We start from the raw sequence: 10874 nt of genomic DNA, 5'->3' as shown, positions 1-10874 counted from the left end.
GGTATGGTAGGGTTTGCAGGGGGTGGGCTCATGTTGTAGGTTGTGACACATGCAGATCTTGTCAGGATCAGGAGGAGCATGTTGGGTTGATGACAAGGCAGAGGTGGTCAGGAAAACCTGATCTCTTTCCTCAGGGAGGACCAGTGTACTGTGGCTTCCTGTTTAAGGGGACAAAGCCACGGTGTACCTTAAGACGCTGTATCACCTCTACCATCCCACGTCAAGCCACATCACCTCCCACTCTACCCCATCCATCCCCACCTCCACGCGCGCTTTGATTTCCAGCCAAAGCAAACAGCAAACTTGGCAGCCACGGTCCCCGTTCCCATGGCGACAGCGCACAAGGGCACAGCGTTGGCCTTGATGATTTGGATCTGCAGGGACGGACAAAGAGGCCAATTCAAAGCCAGCCGAGAGATTTGGATGCAGGCAGAGCTTTCTGCTGGACACTGGGCCTGAATACACAAGAAAAAAAAAATCAGCAGCGTGCAAGACTTATCGCATCCAATCAACCAAGTGATATTAACACATCCTGTCACTTGGAGGAGACTTGCTGAACAAAGAGGGCGCTTGTCAGGGTTGGATGGGACCAGTAATAGGGGTGTAATGGGGAAGGATACAACTTCAGCAAGTGTAATTAACTCTGTGTACTGTTGAGAGAGTCATGCTGTGTCTGGTCTAAAAATATGTCACAGTAAAGAGGGTGAGGACTCATGCAGTCTTATATTTGGTTTTGATTCACAGAGATTTGTGTGAAAAAATAATCTAAAAGGTCCACTTATTAGCTTTTTGGGGGGGTAGTGCAGACACATCTTAAGGTGATCTCCTATTGCAACAACAAGTATCCATCAAAAGTTACAACCACAGTTACATCTGACCAACAGCATTATCTGTATTGATTTAGTATCACTCTGTCATTATTGATTAAAGATAGGCTAGGAAACTAATTTCTGTCATATTTGTTGAAGTTCTCTTTACACCCTGGTAGCAATCAATACATGAAATGCTCTGAAAAAAAATTAAAGAAATCTTGTGTCTGTGGCTGTCATAGGCCTGCAATCAGCCCATCTAATAATCTTATTCAGGCCCAATGAAATGATTGTATAGCTTACCTGTCTGTCAGACAGAGGGCATTCCTATCGAGAGGGCTGATTCAATGGCAGAGAATTCTGGAGAGGAAGCTGATATTCCAGCATTGGCATCAACTGCCTACACTGCAACCCAAAAAAGGAAAACGGACTTATCGAAAGGAGAGTCTAAAAGGAAGTCTGACGATAAATGACATAAAACACAAACTTGCATCTGGTAACCAAAGCCAAAGTCTCACTGCTGCAACTTAATGTTCATGTTAAAGTAGCTAAAGTTAGCCAGAGCCTTGAATCAAAGTGTGTCCTCTGCCTCACTCCCCACCGCCAGACCACATCCACAGGAGGAGAGCAGGCAGCAGCTCCAGGGACGAACCCCCAACCAGGGTCCGCAGCAAGACAAGTTCAACCAGTGCAAATCCCCACCAGATCAGTTGAAAGGTTAGACCTGGCACTGCTGCTGGACACTTGGCCATATTCAAGCCTCTACAGCCAGAAACCGAAGGTCTGTCTCCCAAACTACTGCCCACTTCTGTGTGTGGAAGCAGTCCACAGTGGCAGGTAGCGAGATGAAGGAACGGTGGGGTGGCTGGCATTAGCTTGCCAATTCTTGTCTCACTTGTGATCCGATAAAGAGTAAAGGCGGGGCAAGGAGCGTCTGAGTTAATGTGCTGTGTGCAACTCTACAATGAAATAAGATCAACTGAGTCAGAGGAGCTGCAGCAGGAAAGTGAATTTTCAAATTCTGCTTTTATTCATTTATTTATTCATCTATTTATTTTCCTTTCCCAGATTCCTGCCTACCCCACATTAATCTGAATATTTGGGCCTGTTGACACATTGACTGGGTGAAGAAATAAATGCAGAAGACAAATGTGCTCATCAGAGGTCGCTGAAATTTATATTACCTTTTTCTTTCTTTAAGTGGATACAAGATTTGACAAGAAATGTTAGTTTCCATATTTGAACGGTTGCATTACAACAAAATTGTCACTGAGTTTAGTCACAGCTCATATTTCCTTAATTGAATCTATCACAATCAAAACACAAGGAATGTGTTTTTATTCATAAGCAACCCAGCAGATTATAGAAAAATTATAATACAGTATAATAATAATTATTTCAATTCAAGTGAATGGGATGTTAGTACGTGGAATGCAGCATTAATCTCCCTGCGACACCCAAAAGTTTCCATGAAACATCACTCAGGTCGACATGTTTCCCTAAATTCCTTAATTCCTGTTACTTAAAGTCTGAAGTTAGTTTTAGTCTGTTAAAGTTCTCAGAAGTAATTTATTTCTTGAATGTCATTTCAGGAATATGTCAAGCAACTGCTACCGAAACTAGCAGACGACAATGGATGAAATGCTTCTTTTGCAATTAAGCACAACTCAGAGCACTTTCTATTAACGCCTGGGGGAAAAGGGCTGAGCTATGTGATCTGTAACTCAGACAATTTGTGCCAAATAAAACCTGAATAAATCAGAGCCATATTTCAGCGTTGCCTCACTGAGATGTAAATCTGGGTCTCAGAAAGGCTCTGTGGCCTCGCCCTGGGACTGGAGGTAGTGTGTTATTGTTGATTAAAATGGATTATGGGTGAGATTACAGTCTGTCTCCTCCCAAAGTCCGCTCTAAACTAGCCCAGCGCCAGCAGTCCAGGTCACTCTGAAGAGAAATAGACTCGGTGAGAGAGGCTCTTTCAAACCAGCCCTACAGTCTGTCTGACTGAGTGTGGTTTCAGTGACACAGTGCCTTTTTCTTTTTTATTGGACCACAGAGAGGGATAGGAGTTGATTGAGTGAGGACAAGAAAGAATGAAAAGAGAAAGCAAGAGGGGGAGAGAGGGTGAGGGCGAGTGAGACAGAAAAGTAGACTGATATATGACACCCAGACAGAGGGAGCGACAGCTATCAACATGTGCCTGCGAACTCCACAGACTGACCAGTCCTGTCTGCTGGTGGGCAGCCAGTTTGTGGACTGCGGCTATGGTGACGAGCCCTCACAGGCCTGGATAGAATGTTTTCACATCTCTGCTAGAACACAAGTTCATGCATACAGCCAAGACTGCTTTGACACTGATGGAGGAGCTCTATCAGTGAATAAAGTACCCTTAATGCTCCGTGACATTCATTCACTGAAAGATGAATGAATGAATGCTTAATAGACTATAACAAGAGTAAGAGTCTACTGCCATGCTAGCAGTGTGAGGTATAGTTCAGTAGGGCCCACATGGGCACAGTGGTGCTTTGAGTTAAATGCTAACACCAGCAGGCTAATAGGATCTCAGTGGCAATGCTAACACAGGATTTTTACTTCTGTTTCAAATTGACGCCGTACCCTATGCTGGAGTCTGCCGTGCACCTCCCTAGAAATGTACCTACACGCCACGGCAAAACAGACCTCAAAGTTGTTATTTACTTTAATTCAACAGATAATAAACAATAAATTGTGAAGACAACAAAGCCCCCACAAAAATAGCATTTTAAGTCTTGTGTGTGATTTATCCTGGCTTCATATGAGTAGAGAAAATCTGCTCGTCGCTAGGCTAACTTATTCAAGACAGTTGTTTTGTCTGTGAACCTTGTTAGCTGTAATGGAGCAGAATTTTGTAACATTACCTTTGTTAAATGTTGCTGTTGTCCCTGGCTTCATATGAGTACAGGAAAAGTCCACTAGCCACTAGGCTAATTTATACAATGTAAAATGCCATAGGCTTGTGCTAAAAACATTAGCATGTTGTATTTTGGGGGAAAATGTGCTAATGTGCTAATTGCTATCAGCTGCAGCACCAACGTAGAGCACAATACTCGCGGCTCGTACAAAAACAAAATATAAATCTACACCTTGTGTGAAAATGTCATCATCGCCCGCAGGAAGGAGGAGGAGGAGACAGCTAGCACTGTTAGCAATGCTGAGAGCCCTGCCAACTTGGGAGCGACCAGTGTCGAGGTGAGTGACCATAGACAGCTCATTTTTGATGGTGGACTTGACTTCTCTCCTGGCGGAAATGAACAACCGGTGCACCAGAATTTCCTGTCAATGGTCCAAAAGGCCGTACCATCCAATAAAATGCTTTCACACTAGTAAGGGACTGGACCATGGTTCCGTTTGGTCCGGACTGAGACCACCTCTTTTGGCCGGACCAAATTTCGGCCGTTTGGTCCGGACTGTGGTCCAGCGGTAGTTTTCACACCTGCGGGACAAACTAGAAAGTCCAGACCAAACGACTTAGGTGTGAAAAGGCCCTAAGTTATTGAATGTCATCCCTAGGGGGACATGACGCTTACAGCATAGCATGGCTAAAAAGTAATATCACCAACCATATTTATTTAAGGCTACACTGAACATCCACCTCTTCTGATGAGTAATGTGAATAAATTGCTTGTGCTAATCCCACTCTTAAGCTTTGAGCAGTTTATAGACAGAGTCATATCATTGTTTTGGTGTGGCGGTATGAATGTGGTTCAGTGCCATCAGCTCCACCCCGAGAGTGAGCTTAAAGGTTTTGTAGTGCACACAAAATGAACTAAAAATTCTGCATTCAGCTATTGTATTTATAGGACATAACTTTCTCTGAGTGCTGAGAGAATTCTTCCCGATGATGCAACTCTGAACTGTCGAATGGCATTTTCCTAGTGCTAGGGCCCTACTGTGGGAAATGTCAATGAGGTTGATTGCAAAAAATAACATAGACTCATTGTATTTCATTGCTTAAGTCTTCATCCAAGGATTGCTGGAAGGGATAGTTCATCCCCAAATGTATCTTTTGAGAAATTGTGACCTGGTTGCTCAACATAATCTTCAGTGAAATGAAGATGAAACTGCTCACAACAAGGTCTGTGGGTTATCTTGAGTAACTGAGTCATGATTTCTGGAAAGACACATTGCTGTTGAGTTTTTCAAATGTATTTTTTGGCGCTTTTAGCACCACAAGCTGAGTGCCATCTGCTTCGATTATATTAGAGAGAAGGCAGACATCTCTACGGCTGATATCTCCAGCACTCGGCAACTCACACTAAAACAATCTAGATTAATAAATAGCACCATGGGTAAGAGGAAAAATATGTGTTTTTGTTTTTGATGTTAACCGTCCCATTCATTAAAAGTGACAGTTTAGGTTTGTCCACAGTTCACACACCTGTGCTAAAGATACATGATCAGATGGGACATTGTGATAAACTATGGAAAATGCAGCCACCACAGCTGTCATACACATGTAATCACTTTTGTTTTAGCTCAAAACAGATTCATCATTGTAAATGCTACAGTAATATCATACTTTGTTAAATATGACTTTATGTTTTGTAACTTTCCCTTCTGAGTCCTCCATGTCTCGTCTGTCTCTGTATATTTTAAAGGTAGCGCCATGAGATTTAAGGTCCAATTAAGATAACAGGCACAAGGTCATAAAAAAAGACACTCACTGCAATTGACTTGATTACCCCTGGCTTAGCAAGAAAAATCTTAAGGGGATGGCTGAAGTGTGTGTAACAACCAGAGTGGTTCTGTTGTCATAAGGCAGTATTTATTTCTGTTTTTAATTAAGGGAAATGACTCCCATCTGTTAAAAGGTTATTGTTGTGCCTGTTATAAAAGGTTTCAGCAGAACAGTTGATTAATTGAGCATGTCTTCAGTGCTGCACTCGAGCTGGAGCTGACCAACCAATTATCATAATCCAGAGCTGTTTATTTTTTCTCCGCTGCCAGTCATGACGCGTCGGCCGAGCCGGTGGTTTTACACTGCGAGGCCTGGTGACAGGAGATGCTCAGTAGCCAGTGAGACGGCGGGAGGAGGCAGGACAAGGCCTGTTCAGTCTGTCAGTCATCTAAAACGCTGTAATGACTGAAAGTTGATATGTCTGGGTTGGCTGAGCGAGCTGTACACTACCGACAGGGATGAAGAAAACACTGACACATTCAGATCAAATTAGTTCTGACCTAATTTATTGTATCAGCTATGATTTGTGTTTCTTATTTTCAGGTTCATTTCGTGGTCTTTTAATATCCCGAGGCCACACAGTGAGAGGACGTCACCAGTGATGCTACAGTATGAACAAGTAATACTTTAACTTTTTGATTTAGCACTCTGTCTTTGCTCTCTTTAGAAGAAATACAGTCTCATCAGGCAGTTATTGGCTCCATTACTGATGCATTACTATAATGCATTCTCTAATGGAGAGGAAAAGCAAAGCTGCATTTACTGTTAGCTCATGAAAACCTTGGAAATGTTCAATCGGCTTAAATAGTAACAGCTGATATTTTCATTGGCCAAAAGGCAACAAGTCAGGTTTCAACAAGGCTCTTTATTTTATGTCATTCTGTACGCCGCTATGTTTAGATGACACATTCACTGTCTCCCGCTCCAACCAAGTGAGCTTAGTCACATTTGGTGACCAAAAGTTGCTGCGGCTTGTCAACAAACGTCTAGCACATTAATCAAACGTTGCCCACAATTGTTTTGTTTTCCAAAAAAAATGAAGTATTTACTGTACGTCTTCTATTTTCACTTTTGGCAAGAGAGAGTAAATGTCAGAGTTAATAAGAGGTTATCGGGAAGGAAAAAGTAATTAAACTCCCTGCCTTTAGAATGAGTCCTTTTACAGTACATGCTGGCGGATATTTCTCCCTCTTCCTCTGTCTAGACACGCAGGGCAGGACTGCAGCTTACATACTGGACAAAAGAGCCATACACGTCTCTGGAGAACTGTGAAGACCAATCCAGCATTTCAGACTTCTCTGACCTGGGCTATAAACGTGAAAGAAACTGGGGAATCCACCATGTTTACCACCAGGTAGTCAGTTTGGGGGTTAAAAAAATTGTAAAGGGGCTAACAGAAGCCACACAAAATACTGATTTCAACTAAAAGAGCTACAATATGCAGTAGTGGAGCACCCTCACCCCAAACTTACCCTGGTAGTCTGGTAAATTCTGGCTACTGTGCAGGTAGCCAACATGAGTTTAACAGTGGCCACTAAGGAAATTAAATTTCCTTTCCTGCCTTCCATGCTTGATAATGGCCTCCTCCAGAAACCTGCTCCCTCCTGACCTTTGCTTCCACCTGTTATAGTCATGGTCTGCCTCATGTCACTCACCTCATAACATTGACAACACCACTCCACCGGGCGTTAATTGCTACACTCACTACTCAGTGTCCCGGCTAATACTCCCGCGCGGCTGGCAACATGCGTGCCCTTGTATTAAACCGGTGGCACAACTGGTATCTCTGTGTCGCAGTTAACGACAACAGATGTGATCACTTTCCCAGCTACACCTATTTTCTATTGAGAAAAAAAAAACAAACAGATTTCCAGGTTAGCTCAACAGCTACTAACGCTTGTAAAGTTTGTCTCAGGAGGAAACACAATATATTGTTTGTTTCCTTTTGCTTGGGAACAACTTGGTGGGAAATTGGAGCCTGAATGCAGTCCTTGTGTCAAAATCCTAAAGGCTCGTAAAGTTTTTAAATTTTATTTAGGGAAAAATAGATCACACCAGGCAGGAAATACTTAAATGTTCAGCTTATTCTGAGGTGGGATGTAAATACATTTTCTCAAGTATTGTATTTAATTTTGAGGTACTTGTACTTAACTGTACAGCTTCTACTCCACTACATTTCAGAGGTACATATTGTTCTTTTTAATCTACTACATTTATTTTAAAGCTTTAGTGGCTCGGTTTATTTATATCAATAATCTAAATTTGCAAATAGGTTACAAAATATTCTTTTAGGTTAAGCCACCGAGCAGTAGATGAATTTAAAGTATAGCTTAACAGCTGCAACATTAAAGTGATGAACACACAAATGTATCATTATTCTTCAATAATAAAATATATTTAAGTCTGAAATGGGCCATTCTACATAATAGGTACTTTTATTTTTGGAACTGTAAGTATATGTATTAATGATTTTGAATGCAGAGTATTTTTTCACTGTAGTATCACTACTTCTACTCAAGAAAATGATTTGAATACTCCACGTCTGAGCTTATGTAAATATTTTTTTAAAAAAAGTCTTGTAATTGCAAAACAGAAACAGATTGCGCAGAAGACTGATATCTATTATCTCTACATTATATCTATAAGTATAGTAAAAAGTCCAATCTGACTTCCTGTAGTCTGAGAGGTCGGCCTGTTGTGTAAATCTAAGGCTCAGTCATCCATGGAGGAGGCATGAGGCCGTGACCCCTCTGTTCTCCTCTACCAGGAATGGAGGCTGCTGAAAGCATCATTAATTGCCAAATCACACAGAGACCGTAAACATCAGTGGCCTGCAAGGACATCCCATGAGAATCCTGTCGGCAAAATGTATTGAGTGCAGGTTAAAGTCAAATCTTACCCTCAAAACTATTTTTTTTATATAGGAAAATAATAATTTGAATAGTTGTATTTATAATATCAGCAGTTTAGTTTTTACAGTATACGCTGAACACAAGCACTCTCTCAGATATAATGTTACAAGTTAAAATATCTGTTAAAGTGACACTTTCAGCAGCTCGTAAAATTCCTACACTGTACCCTCGCTGCCAAGAGACTCTATTTTTCCTTATCATGTACAGTATCAGACTGTGAAAGTGGAGCAATAACATCCTTGAGTGTGCCTTGCCGGGGCAGTCAGCCGCCGTCCGTGGAGGAAATTAAAGTGAAATACATCCCCCCGCCTGGCTCTCGCACGTCACACACCCATAAAGCACTTCTCGCCGATTGTCATCTTTACAGCCTACACGTCGCTTAAGGAGGTTTTTTTCATGTGGCTGAATAAATCAATGTTTGAATATTTGTGATTTGCCTAGCAACAACAATCAAATGCAGAGAGCATTGCTGGCAGTGAAAGAATGGGGCTTGGTGTGTGTTCTGCAAGCGGCAATCTGTATTAATGCCAGTGAGGAAAGTGGGGTCAAGGACTTTAGTTTACTGTTTAAAGTGTTTTCATTGGGGTCGAAATGTAACTGAATATAAACCAAGCAGAGTGAAAAGTTCTATCATCAGCTTAAGAAAGTATTACATAAGAATTAGTAAAGCTTTAAAAGTAAGAAGTCTTTAGAGTTTGTGTCTGAAGTTCAGGTTGGTCAGGACTAGCCTGCGCTCACACTGAAAGGACCTTTTCATCCATGACAGAATGAATCAGAAGCATAATTTGGAGAAAGCTGCTGACAGAAAATCAGTTAGGAAAATATTTGGACGTCCATACACTCCCCCAAACACATCACATGTTAAAAATACAGAAGTTCCTGCACATGCGTGCGAGATGCAGGAGCTGGGGCGCCTGGCCGCCCTCTGGTCTCACTCCATCCGCCCCACACGCTCTGTAAATATCCCATCATCCCCAGGTGGTGGAGACACTAGTCAAGGCCAGGAAACTGCCAGCATGACGGACACATGTCTTACACTGCTATCCCATCGTACTCCCCCACGCACCCCCAGCTCCACCTCCCACAAGCAATACTTCAGATCCCATCCTCAGTCATCAGACCCCTCAGTTGATACATACATACATACATACAATACAATACATAGGAGGGAATTCTGGTGTATTTCAACCTGACGTATTTCCCATAGAAGTGGCTATGGGTCACACTAACATTCCACAACACATATCTCTGAGTCAGGACCAAAAGTAAACACAGAATATGTAGGGTAGATTGCATCATTGGCACTTAATACTTTCTATTATATGGGTTACCATTTGGGTGAAAGTCTCAAAGGAATGGCTGCCTGTGTTGTACATTACAAACACACTGCTGCAGTCACAGTGCAAACAAAATGGGATTATGAGTCCACAATTTGTTCGAGTGGTTCAAATCTGAAGTGGTTCATTTCCTGGCAGACGGTGTAAAATACATAAATGTAGAACAAAGTAATTCTAACCCTCAATTTTACCAACCCTCAAAAATAATTACCATTCCCTCAACCATTACCACAAGGACAACATTTATAATGTACCCAAATAACAAAACAAAAGAATGTTTTCCTCAGGGCGAAACATAAAGGTTTGTTTTATGTGGGTCAAATAAATCATTTCAAACCCAGGTACATGACAAGTGAAGCGCAATACTCAGAAGTTTATGATTAAAGGTTTAGTGCAGTGGTTCCCAACTGGTCCAGCCACAGGGTCCAGATTTCTCCTTAGTCATCAGTTCAAGGTCCACACAGTTTAATACATTCGACGTCATACTTTCCCTTGTCCATGTGTTCCAGCTAGTTTGCTGTCTCTGTCAAGCAGTTGTCTGTTAGTCATTGACTCTACAGCTGGAAATGGCACTTTAAAATAAAAGCTCTGTGCTGGTAATTCCGGGACTCACCAGTAGGGAACCACTGGTCTAGTGTGAGCAATTTAGTGGCGCCTAGCTGTGAGGTTGCAGAACTGCAAACTGTTAGGAGGACTACGGTGGCAAGAACATGAAAATGCAAATGGTTCTATCTAGAGTCAGCGTTTGGTTTGTCCATTCTGGGCTACTGTAGAACAACATGGCAAACCTGCTCCTTACGTAGATATATAAACGGCTAATTCTAAAGTAACAACAACACAACAATTCTTATTTTCTGGTGATTATAAACTAATGAAAATATAGTTCAATTAATATTACAGTGCTCAGGACCTGAGACCTGAGACCTGACCTGTAAGTATACAGGATGACTTTTCTGTTACATATTCATCTGGTATATGAGCAGGGGTGTAAATATAGACAGTGCAGGCAGTACGATAACACTAGGGCCCCTGGGGTGGAGGGGCCCATAGTGAGAGCAGGCCCTTGCAAGTGATTCAGATTGCCACCTTGGAAATATAC

At 42.0% G+C, this 10874-nt stretch overlaps 1 long non-coding RNA gene across 1 annotated transcript in view; it reads right to left on the bottom strand.

The window, feature by feature from the left end:
• Positions 1–355: 355 nt before the first annotated feature.
• LOC125879393 (uncharacterized) overlaps positions 356–10874 on the bottom strand; it is a 36583-nt gene continuing 26064 nt past the window's right edge. Inside the window, exons 2-3 of the long non-coding RNA XR_007447863.1 lie at positions 1113–1214; positions 356–455 (exon numbers count right to left, since the gene is read on the bottom strand). This is a non-coding gene — a long non-coding RNA (uncharacterized LOC125879393). The remainder of the gene's footprint in view (positions 456–1112; positions 1215–10874) is intronic.

This window comes from Epinephelus fuscoguttatus, linkage group LG19 (assembly GCF_011397635.1).
Source record: "Epinephelus fuscoguttatus linkage group LG19, E.fuscoguttatus.final_Chr_v1".
In the NCBI taxonomy this organism is placed as follows: Eukaryota; Metazoa; Chordata; class Actinopteri; order Perciformes; family Serranidae; genus Epinephelus; species Epinephelus fuscoguttatus.
The sequence above is the reverse complement of the archived record's forward strand: the minus strand, read 5'-3'. Positions and strand labels throughout refer to the sequence as shown.